Raw genomic sequence first — 12125 nt, 5'->3', positions numbered from 1 at the left:
TGGAATGCACTCCCAGGATCACAGCACTGCTGAGAGTGACATCACCTCTGAGGGTCATCCTCTCCAGCCAGGGCAGGGGTCCCAGGTCCATCCCTCTGGGGTTTGGAATCTTCAGGGATGGAGACTTCCTGATGTTCTGTCTGGTCCATCTACGATTTTGTTTGGAAATAGCTTGTAACAAGACTAAATAAAACACACTCAAATGTACTGTTTTTCCAGAATTTAGGAAACATTACTTTCTATTTTTCTAAACAAAATTTGAACCTTAAACCTTGCCTCAGATAGGTTAAACCTCTTAGACCAATTACAGTTGACTTTGAGAGGGTTATTATGTGCAAAATGGATGGTAATTTTGCTTCCTTATTCACTTGCTCCAATCAAGCTGCTCTGAAGTATTTTTTCTTAATTTTCTCTATTTGCTGTCTTTAGTGATCTTGAAAGCATAGTGGGCCAATCTCTGTTCTGTCATACGTGGGATCAGTGCCACTAAAAACAGGTCCTTTTTCTGTGATCTTGACAGGGGCTCTGGACCACTTTCCCAACAGTGCTGCAGGTCATGCACCTGCTCCCTCCTCCCATGCACCACAAACTCACATGTAAATGTTTCTTGGAGAGCAAGAAATTGTTTGTTTAAATGAAAACAAACAAACAAACGAAAAAAACATTTCCTCTCTCTGACAGAAAAGTGCCTACCAGATTAAAATATGTGGTTGAAAAAGCTCTGCTTGTAAAACCAGGAATATGATTATGGAATATTTTGCCTATGAGTAATGGGTTGGAATCCATACTTTTTGGCCAGAAAGTTGATTTTGCTAATTTACACCATTGTAACATTTCCAAAATCCTCTTTCTGTTAAGGGTCCTGTTCTGCCATCACCAGAGGAAGATTCCTACCCTGCGACTCCTAAATAATCCCTCGTGGTCTATAAGTGAAACAAGCACAGGGAGGCTCCTGGGAATATAAAATAAAGATTTTTTAATAAGAAATATAGCTTGCAATGGCCCAATAGATTTGGATCCCTATTTTCCAAAATTCAGAATTGTTTCAGAGCTCAGTGCTTACCCCACAGCCATTTTTAATTTGAAAATTAATCTCCTCTCTTTTTTTCCCCCCTCAAGGTTCTCTTAAATATTGTTAGCAATTTAAAACTAAGCATCGCCAGCTCTACCAACAGCTTCGCCTTTATGGATATTCCATGAATAACTTCTACTTAAAGGAATAAAATAAAAAAGTAATAAATTCAACCTTTCTTTCTCCCACTGTGCAGTCCACTCCCTTGCACTGGGTTCAGCTCTCAGTCCAGACCACCCACATCATGAATGAATGCTCTGATCTTGCCCTCTAACCACCTGGAACTGGATAACTGCCTTTTAAAATAGACTACACCCTTTTTTACTTCCTAATGTCTCAGGTATATTTTTAAGTACTTAAAGCCTTTGCAGACAAGAGTAATATCCACTCTGCTGCTATAATTATTACTGTAATGTTTACCATTGGGAGAAAAGGAAAAATACAGGATAAAAGCTATCAGCACACAACATTTTTTGGCTAAACTCAAATTACTCCTCATTATCCATTTCTGCACAACAAGAAAGTCAAGCTTTTGATAGGGAACCCAAGGAATCAGGCTTGCACACCTCTAATTCCTGCTGCCCTGGAGCCTGCAGAAATGTGGGGGTACATAACCCTTGGCTCAGAAGACTTGGGTGTTACTGGTTGGTGCTTGAGAAGAAACTGGTTCCTTGAATGTGCACAACATCCTGGGATTTGAGCCTGGAGAACTGGCACTTCACAGAGGCTGTTGTCACTCACACCTTTCTTAGATGAAAAAGAACCAGTCTTGTCATTCTTAGGACATCCGTTTTGAGAGAGGTAATGCTGATGGGAATAGTCGAGCTTGGTGAGGTTGGGATGAGAGACCTGCAGAGCAGGGCCATGCACAGAAGGATCAGTGAGATGTCTCTGTAGGGGACTTTGGATTCCTAACTCCTTGGCATACCCACTGAGAGCAGAAAACAGGCTGGAATGGTATATTATAATACAATTATCAAAAGATACCTAAATGGTCTGTTCCCATCTGCCCAACATCTTCAGAGATGAACTCTGGGAGAAAAACTGCCATCTGTGCTCTGGGAAAGAAAGACCTTTAATTTTCCATCTGTTGGAACTGTGCCTGGCTGCAGGCAGAGGGAAGCGTCCTGTTCAGGGAATCACAAACTCCTTAAAAATAGCAACAATCCATGGAAACACCATTGCAAGTTTCTACCTAAAGCCTTTGTCCCTAGACACTGCCATGGCATCAGCAATGAGGGGCACCCACCATTTCTCTGCTTTCAACCTTTCAGATAAAATAGATTTTTTTAGAAGATATTTTCTTCTGGTGACATGCAGTGCAGAAGGGAGAGGATGAACGAAAATATGAAACTGCTGATAAAGACATCAGAAGGGAAATTCTGATCAACACCTAACTACATAAATAAAAGATCGTTTACTGTAAATTATGAACTTTGATCTTTGAGTCAAATTCAACCATGGTGTAACCTCAATAATTGACCCAAAGGATTTGTTTGGTGCTTTTTTTTTAATGTTCTCATCTTGTTTCTGGAAAAAAGATGTGATAGCAGATTTGCAATGTGCCTGACCTACATTTTTCAAGTTTACAACAGCCCAATCAAGTCTGCATTCACATTCCTGTATCTCCTCCTGGACAAACCAAAGCACCTTCCAGAGGTGTCTGATGTACTGATTATGCTTCTACACTGCAAACGTTTTACCAAGCTTTCTTAATCACAAGCATTAGTTTTTATTTCATTTAGGATTTTGCCTTCCAGTAAACTCCTCTTTTCACAGCGACAACGCCAGTTTTGCAAGGTGCAAAGTGGGAGCCCTTCGGGGCTGATTCGCTGCCAGTATGGGAGGAGTCAGTCCCCAATGCATTTACAGGCTGGGAGCATTGCAGACCACCATCAGCCAGAGGAAGGGAGGAGAGAGAAACACAAACAAACTTGGAATTTTTCAAATTAATCCTTCATTGTATCCTGCTTTGTCTTTCAGATTAAAAACTCCATGGGATACAGAAATCTCTTCATTTTAGGATTTGAGTTACGGTATTGTCACAAGAATAATAATTCAGCACTGATGAAAGAACCCCAGCTATCACAACTGGAGACAAAAACAAAAATATTTTTAATGCATCAATACCTGCTCTAATGAGTTCTAAAGAAAAACTCAGCTCCTCTTACAGTCAGGGATTTCGAAAATATGTTAGCTATTCATAAGTCTAACATTTTAAATCGGTTCCTGTCCTTATTCATGCAGGAGGCTAAACAGTATTTCAAAGTGGGTTAATTAATACAGTTTTTGCTAATAGCTCTAAAAACATAACCTGTTTTCACAGATTAGATAGATGCATATTGCAACACTGCATTTCAAGATGCACTCCACTGCCTGGAAGAGATGGCCTGAGTGCTTTGGAAAAGATCACTGAGAAGTGAGAAATTAAAAAATGCTGGCCTCATCAATTTTTTACAGCCAGAACATTTCCCTTTACTTGATGTTTGCCAAGAACTTTTATCCACTAAGAATATACACACTTACCCAGATTTCTTTTGCTTGCACAGATCTCTGCATTTCGAGATTGCCAACAGTTACTGCAGAAATGCTGCTGATCCCTCAGGTCCTACGAGACCATCCATGTAAATGGGAGCTAACACATTGCCAAGCAAACTTTGTTGGACTAAATGGCTACTGAAGGGGGAAAAAAGAATTCAAATATTTCAAAAATGAAAGAAATCAATTTAGCACACTTAGTGTACATTTGCCAGTCCTTACTCCCTTGCTTCTCTGCATGGCATGACCTTTGATTTTATGTCAACCTGAAATGAGACAGGAGTTAAGACACTGTCATAATGTAATACCTTCCTTTCTAATAATTAGAAATTCATTGCATTCTCTATGTTCACATTCAATTGTACTTTCCACAAGGGGTTGTTTTTCCTTTTGTATCCCTCAGACTCCCTTTCTGCCCTTTCTGTAATACTCTGCCATGTCAGCTGCACAAAGATTTCTGATTATAACCATTACCAAATAAACGTCTTTCACTTCTCTAGTGATTGTCCCCCTCCCACCTTAATATGATAAGATTTTTATAGTTATTTCCATTGCCATATCTGTTACAATCAAAGTATGTCTGTGGCTCCTCAGATCTGGGAACAGTCTACCTTTTTCAAGCAGCATTCCTAACATTAGTTTTCCTTTTTTTTCCAACAAGAAGGCAAACAAGGATATTTGCCAGCACCACATTGCACATTATCCGATTTTCTTCCTTTCAACAACATTAACTTCTTGTAATTCACATTCACCAAGCCCTGTGGGAAAGACAAGCCTTTTGTCAGGGATATTGAGATGTCATGTTTTTATTTTAACTCTAATGTTGTAAGGGAAACTAGTGAAACATGTTGTTCCCTGTTTTTCCCCAGTTTCTTTGGAACATCCTCCTTGGCTGGCCAGATATGATTCCAGGCTGGCTGAATCTGCTATTCACAGTGACTTTTTGCTTGCCTTCTACTTTTATTTAGAATACTCGTTTGAGTTTTGGTTCAGAGGTGGCTCCTCGCTATCTGATTTTATTGACTGGAGTATTTGTTCCATTGTGCCAGTGAGTGACAAAAAGAACAGTGTGCCATTTTAATTTCATAACTTGTCCCCTTGTCAGCTGCTGATAGTGGAGGCTTGGGATGAGCTCAGGGAGACTCCTGGAGATCTTGTTTTCTGAGGACAGTGCTGAACATGCTTTGCTTCAGACATGTCAGGGAAACTTGAACTCAAAAGTGCTCTCTGCCCTTTCCTGTGATACATTTGTTGTTCCATGGCAGGCACTTGATCACAGCCAGGGATGATAGTTTGGGTTCTGTTGTTCTGTTCACTTCACTTCACTGTATCATGGGCACATTTCACTCTGCTGAACAGACTTTATGTGTGTGCAGCAGCAAGGAATTGTTGTTACAACTCCTCTGTTCTCCTCAGCGAGAGCAGCTCCTCTCATGCAGCCAATTCTCCAGTCCCCAGATACCTACACACACACACAGCTACACAGGACCAGGAGAGATCAATAGTTTGTTTGCCAGGTGCTGTTCACAGCAAGCTTTCTGTTATGTTCTCTCTGCCTGGTGCTCTTCCAGGCTCCCTGCTCAGGACAGAAGATCCGTTCAGTTTGGTGGTTGGCGAGTCTGGGTCCAGCTGTGCTCCATTGGGAGCTGATCAGCCTCAAGCCCTCCCTGTGGTCCACAGTGAGCAGTTTCCAGCAGGAAGTGCTAACAGCAGGCCTGCAGCCCTCAGAACTTCCTTCCTCCTTCCAGGAACAGGTGTCTGCCCTTCAGATCCAGACTTTCTCTTCTGACCTCCTATACTACAAATGTTTCTGCTGAGGTCATCAAAATGACATCTCTGCAGTATCCCCAAATCTCCAACAGCATTTTAACAACTGGGTTCTTAGCAGAAATATGCTGTGCTAGAAAAACAAGCTCTTTTCCCTCTCCTGTTTTCTGGTGGCTCTCTGCATATCTACTGATTGAGAAGAGGAAACTCCTACTCCTCCACACAACTCTTCTGTTCTATATCTGTACATCTATACATAGAACATCTATAATTATAAATAAGCTTCCCTCATATTGTATATTGTGACATTAATTATTGGTTTGCAGAAGTTCAGAACAGTCCATATTTCAGTGCAGATGTCACCAGAATTTCCTTCCCTACATGTTTGGTTCAGTGCTGTCTTAACACATCCTGTAGCCTGGCTGTGTGCCCTCCACAGTATCATTTGCCATGTGTTTGTCTCATGGGGGGAAAGTCTTATCACCCAGTGACATATAGGTACAGAAAAATCAAAGGTGAGCAATTCAGATCTGTATAGACCCGGTGAGACTGAAAGCAGCTAAGAATAATCAAGGCTGCAGCTGCTGTTGTCCAGTGAAGAAGAGATCACTCCCTAGGAGTTCTTAATAACTCCTCAGAAGTTTCTCATGAGAACTCCTCAGGTTTCTCACAGTACACCAGAGATGTTCCTGAAAACAGTCAGGATGATTTCACCCAAACAATGGACTTGTGAGATCCAGATTATAACCAACTGGGACATGCAGTTAGATGGTGTGAGGTTCAATTGAGCCAATAGAACGTCGCTTTAACCCTATGTGAACTGTGTGCAGTGTGTAATAAAAGGGAATTCACTTGATCACAATGGTCTGATGCATGTTGTCAATTTTCCTCCGCGTTATTTATTGTTTAATTTAGTGACACACATAGGCTGTTTTGTTCTCAGGAGTTTGCTTTGGTTTATTTTGTCCCAGTGGGAGGAAAAAACAGTTTGTGGATACCACTGTGTAAGACACCTTTCCTTCAGCATTTCCTTTCATTTCCTTCACCTTTCCCTCAATGAAGAGAAGGGATGATTCATTTAGGTACTCTCTGCTGGATGCTCCTAGAGGAAGCCTCATCCCCAGCTGATTTGATCACTTTCTCAGGAAACTTTAGCAGTACAAATGCTCATTGCCCTCTTCAATTTTCTCTGGGAAAGCGATTTAAAAATGATGCAGTCACATACCCACACAAAACATACATGCCAGTCTCTAATATCTTAATTGCATATGCATTATACTGTTTAAACACAGACCTTATCTAGAATAATGTATACTTTGAGTCATATATGTTTGAAATGCTGACTATTACTCAAAGTCATCAAAAATCTGCCTCTTTGGCTAATTTCATGGGGTTTCTAATAGAAGGTGCTGAGTGACCACAGTTTAAGTTGTGCCGAGAAACATTCCTCTGTCTCTGTGGGCCCTGTTTGTGTCTGCTTTGCTCCAGGGAAGAAAGAGAGATGTGAAGCCCACTTGCCATTCCCTCATGGCTCAGCCTGGGAAGCAGTCCCTGCTCTGATGCAAGGGAAGAAGTGCTAAATTTCCCAGGTCCATGGCATACAGTGAGAGCCTGACCCTCTCTCTCTGTCCCCAAAAGCAGCACAGCCAAGAAACACTCACATTCTGTGAGGAACACAGACAGCAAGAGGTGGCAGAGGAGAAAGAAGAGGGTGGCCTGGAATGTGGCCTTTCCTGTGCTGGGAGAGCCAACAGGTTCCCTTCACGGCTGCCCTTCCTTCCCGTCTTCCCAAAACAGAGCAGGCTTCAGGCTGCTGCATAAGAAACCAGAAAAAAGACTTAGTTTGGTTTTGAGGTGGGCATTTCCAATCAAATTTAGAATGCTGGTTGTCCTTTCTGGGGGAAGAATCCACAAATCTCCAAAGCTAATCTTTCTTGGGAATACACTGTGCTTCCAGATGGCATACCCTATACAGAATAGGGAATTATCTTTTATAGAGTACAAATCCTAGAGGGAAAAAATCAAAATATTTCTCACATCCTTGAGTGAGCTTGAAAGGAAAGATTTAACTGTCACCTGCCAATCAACAAAAGGAAGAAATCAGATCTCGATCTGACTAGATCATGACAGCACATTTATGAGCTCAGTCCTTGTGGGCAGAGTTACTAAGCACAGGGGCAGGGAAGGGGTGATACCTGAGATCCATGAGCCCTGGGGATCACACCAAGCCACGCTCCACCATTCTGGAGGTCTCTCTGCTCCCAGAAAGAGCAAACAGGGCTCCCTAAATGGATGGCACAGGACAGCCAGGAGTGCTACATGATGTCGAGGCAGGAAGTTCAGCATTGTTGGCTCATGACGGCAAACCAGCAGAGAGTGAAGATGGAATTACACACATAATGGGGCACACACACAAGTGAGGAGTTGGGAAGCACTTAGGAGTATGAAACTGGTAAAAGAGGAAGTCAAAGGGAAGGGTAAAAAAAGGCTGCACCAGAAAAAAAATTACTGTACGGAGAGTAAAAAGTGAATAAAAAGGCTGGTGAAGGGACTGGAGCACAAGTCCTATGGGGAGAGGCTGAGGAAGCTGGGGTTGTTTAGCCTGGAGAAAAGGAGGCTCAGAGGTGACTTCATCACTGTCTATAACTACCTGAAGGGAAGTTGTAGCCAGGTGGGGGTTGGTCTCTTCTCCCAGGCACTCAGCAATAGGACAAGGGGGCACAGGCTCAAACTCTGCCAGGAGAAATTTAAGTTGGAGATCAGAAAAAAATTCTTTGCAGAGAGAGTAATCAGGCATTGGAATGGCCTGCCCAGAGAGGTGGTGGATTCAACTTCCCTGGAGGTTTTTAAACTGAGATTGGACGTGGCACTGAGTGCCATGATCTAGTAAAGGGACTGGAGTTGGACCAAGGGTTGGACTTGATGATCTCAGGGGTCTTTTCCAACCCAATCCATTCTATGATTCTATGATTAAAGCTGGATTCCTGGGTTTCTTGTCATAGTCCTGGCAAAATGAGGAAAGACAATATGAACATTGGAGCAGTGAAGTGAAAACTGAACAAGGGAAGATAATGATAGCCCTATAGATGTTTTAGGGAATTTCTGAAGTCTTTGAAATACTGACAATGACCAAAGATACATTAAGTGACAGCTACTCTGCACACAGGGGCAGAAATATTTCTTTCAGATAACCATCATGCTCATTCCTTGAAAAATCCCAGAAAGCAGAAAGGCTTTCTAGACAGTTCTTTTATCTCATAGGTAGGTATTAATCTAAGAGAAAAATAATATTTTGTGAAAAAAAAAGAATTATTAATTTAAGTCAAGTTTTACTTTCTGAAAGGGTTGGTCAGCTGTCTTCAAAATTACTTAAAGATGTTGGGGTAACCAGAGCTCAACCTGAGTACCATACACTTACTCCTCAGCCCAAAAATGAGAGGAAAAATATGGGTGTGGGTTTGTTTGGGTTTTTTCACTTTACCTGTTCAGGGAACACTCCACAACATCCCCTGGTGAGATGTTGTCTCTGCCATTTCACTAAGGGATGAGTACACAGCTGATCTTTTTTTTCTAGGGAAGAGGATTATTTTGAGGTTAAGGGATAGAGCTACTGGAAAAGAATCCTATTTAATAAAGAAACAAGCAATTTGTTTGGCAGAGTGGACAAAAAAGGCCTGAAAAAGGAACAATAACAGCGTTAACCTCAGGCTGTGTGTGGTCCACAGATGAAGTGTTTTGAAAGCCACAGTTTGCCTGTCCTTGCTGAGTGGGGAGAGAGAAACACAGACTTTGTGCCATTGCTGCCTGTGAATTTTTCATCTTGTTACAGGAAAGGCAAAGGAAACCATGAGGCCAACTTACTCTCTGCTTGAGATTGAATATCCTATTCTTGTGGTCATGGCAAAAACTAAGGAGTGGTTTGGGCTAAATAGATCCCACCCCAAGCTCTAGATTTCACCAAGAATGCCCCAAATTTAACTAATAATTTGTTCCTTTAATCGTTGTTTTCCAAGGGAAATTTAATTTTAAAAATGTATTTATAACTGAGCGAAATCCTAAGCTATGCAAATAAAACAATTATTGTTTGAAAGAATTCCCATCTTGTTGGGACTAGGTCCAGAAGTTATATTTTGTCAGAGCCAAGATGCAACAGAGCAACCATCATTCTCTTCCAAACCTAGTAATCCCCAGCTTCAAGGGCCAAATCCTGCCTTCAACTCCATCACTGTATGTTCAAAGTTACTCCACTGACTTCACATTTGGCCCTATATGTGGAAAACAAGATTTCATCTCCGTGTCGTGTTTTGCTCAATTTCTTCTTGGATTTCTCTTTGTCCATTTTGCTCTCAGATTGAAAAACAAGACTTTAATCCAGCCAGTGGATTAATTCAAGCAATAAAGAGTACATGTAACATGGGCCAAAAAAACAGTAGAATCTGGAATGTGCTGGTGCCTGGAACTGAGGTCCAAAGGCATAAACTGTCTTTTGCTCTGGCTGATGGGAAGCTGCCTCCTATTATTTTTGTATTTTGGAGGGAGGCAGAGAAATCTAGTGCATGCTATTGCATGAGCTAAAATATATTTTAATTGATTTAAAACACCAGGGACTGACAGCTTTAAGGATCTCCTTTCACCATGTTTTTCAGTAAATTATTACCATGATTGGTTCTGCTTTAAGAGCCAAAGCCTGGCCTTATGTATGTGAAGGCAACAAGGAGGAAGGAGCCTGCATTAGCAGCCTTTCCCCTTCCATGGCTCACACAGAAGTGAAATAAAATTTTAGTCTGTGTCTTCCTCCCTTCTGCCCTATTATGAAAGAGGAGGCAAAGAAATGTGTGGGAAAATAACTTTGCTAACTTGCAGTATTCCAAAATTATAAGACTGATTGAGTGATGAATTGTAGATCCATATGGGGCTTAGGATTCATCTTTCCAAACTTTTGTCTACAACCAGAAAATCTCAGACCTTTTTGGAGAAGAGTGGAAGGTGTGGCAATTAGATGTCCCCATGTTGACATGTCTCTGGAAGAACAGGCTGTGTAAGAACAAGAAGTATGAGATTAAGCAACAATCACTCTTTTTCAGCTGCATTACTGGAACTGGACAGACTTGTATGTGCAGGGAAAGAAACAAAATAATTCTGTCCCAGAAAAGTAATTCTTTTTCTATGCATGTGAATTCAGAAACCTATGACATGATTTATTGTTTCCCTAATGGAAATTAAAACTCAAATATATTATTACAAACATTTCTTGCAGGCAATAATATCAAGGGTGCAGAAGCAACACAAGGGATGATCAGTTGATCAGCCTATTTGCACTTGGGAACTACCTAAGCAAAAATATGTTTTCTTATGAACACATCACCTCAGGGTTCACACTCAAACTTCGGTTTGTATTGAAAACGCAGATCAAGGCTGCCTCTCTATATCAGAAACATACTCCTCTCCACTAACTGCAGTCCCATCTGCTTTTCATTCTGTCCTTAGTTTTTTCTGCCTTCTAAAGCTTTGGCTTGCTGCATGTAATTTCACAGGGTTGTGTGTGAAGGAGTTTCTATTTATTGTTGTTTTTATTATTATATTGTGGTTAGGTACACTTTCACAGGCACTGGGGTGCTGAGCAGAAGGAGGGGGGTGGAAAACAAATGGCAAAGTAGTTGGTTGCTTTGCAACTCTTCCTACAGCAGAATCTGTCCTGCCTCTTCCCACCTCTAATGAAGAAATGGAAGTAAAAATTCTATTGTACCCTGAAGAAGATGTCTCACAAATGCATGGTCACAAAACACTGCTCTGGGTTTCATCTAATGTACAAGTCACCAAATGTTGCCTTCCTCCCTTGGCTTCTTGTAGCAAAGCATTCATGTGATTCAAGTGATCCTTCCCCTGTACTCTGCGTTGGTGAGGCCACACCTTAAGTGTTGTGTTCAGTTCTGGGCCCCTCAGTTCAGGAAAGATATTGAGGGGCTGGAGCGGGTCCAGAGAAGAGCAACAAGGCTGGTGAAGGGACTGGAGCACAAGTCCTATGGGGAGAGGCTGAGGGAGCTGGGATTGTTTAGCCTGGAGAAGAGGAGGCTCAGAGGTGACCTCATCACTGTCTAGAACTACCTGAAGGGAAGTTCTGGCCAGGTGGGGGTTGGTCTCTTCTCCCAGGCACTCAGCAATAGGACAAGGGGGCACGGGCTCAAGCTCTGCCAGGGGAAATTTAAGTTGTTGATTAGAAAAAAATTCTTTGCAGAGAGAGTAATCAGGCATTGGAATGGGCTGCCCAGAGAGGTGGTGGATTCACCATCCCTGTGGAGGTTTTTAAACTGAGATTGGACGTGGCACTGAGTGCCATGATCTGGTAAATGGACTGGAGTTGGACTAAGGGTTGGACTTGATGATCTCGGGGGTTTTTTCCAACCCAATCCATTCTATGATTCTATGTAGAAACTGCTGACTGGAGAAAAGGAAAAACTTTTGGAAACAAAACTGTAGCTCACACAGTTTTATAATTACTCTGCAGAATTCCATGTTGTTTAACTTTCAAAAAACTATTCTTGCTATTATTGGAGTATTTTCTGCTGATGTTTCCTTTGCAACCATACTGCTTGCCACTGCCTCCACCTGCTCTTGTGCACAGAAGAATCAAGGGCCCAACAGAGCCCATTTCTCTGTGGTCTCCTACACCCTGTTTTTGTTGATGGGGACGCTGGGTAGTGCATGTGGTCTGAGATAGTCTCAAATGATTTTCCATCAGCAACACTTG

This window comes from Pithys albifrons, chromosome 5, assembly GCF_047495875.1.
Source record: "Pithys albifrons albifrons isolate INPA30051 chromosome 5, PitAlb_v1, whole genome shotgun sequence".
Taxonomy (NCBI): Eukaryota; Metazoa; Chordata; class Aves; order Passeriformes; family Thamnophilidae; genus Pithys; species Pithys albifrons.
The sequence above is the reverse complement of the archived record's forward strand: the minus strand, read 5'-3'. Positions refer to the sequence as shown.